The following is a 307-nucleotide window of genomic DNA, read 5'->3' as shown; positions in this document are numbered from 1 at the left end:
AAAAAAAATCTTAAAAAAAAAATGAAATCTTGCCATTTGCAGCGATGTGGACAGTGCTAGAGAGTATAATACAAAGCAAAATAAGTCAGCCAGAGAAAGACAAATATTATATGATTTTACTTATATGTGAAGTTAAAACACAAATGGGCAAAATAAAAAGAGACAAACCAAGAACCAGACTTTTTTTTTTTTTTTTTTTTTTTAAGATTTTATTTATTTAGGGTGCCTGGGTGGCTCAGTGGGTTAGGCCGCTGCCTTCAGCTCGGGTCATGATCTCAGGGTCCTGGGATCGAGTCCCGCATCGGGC

The sequence above is a fragment of the Enhydra lutris genome, unplaced genomic scaffold (assembly GCF_002288905.1).
Source record: "Enhydra lutris kenyoni isolate GAN:26980312 unplaced genomic scaffold, ASM228890v2 scaffoldscaffold16, whole genome shotgun sequence".
NCBI lineage: Eukaryota > Metazoa > Chordata > Mammalia > Carnivora > Mustelidae > Enhydra > Enhydra lutris.
This window is presented reverse-complemented; position numbering follows the sequence as displayed.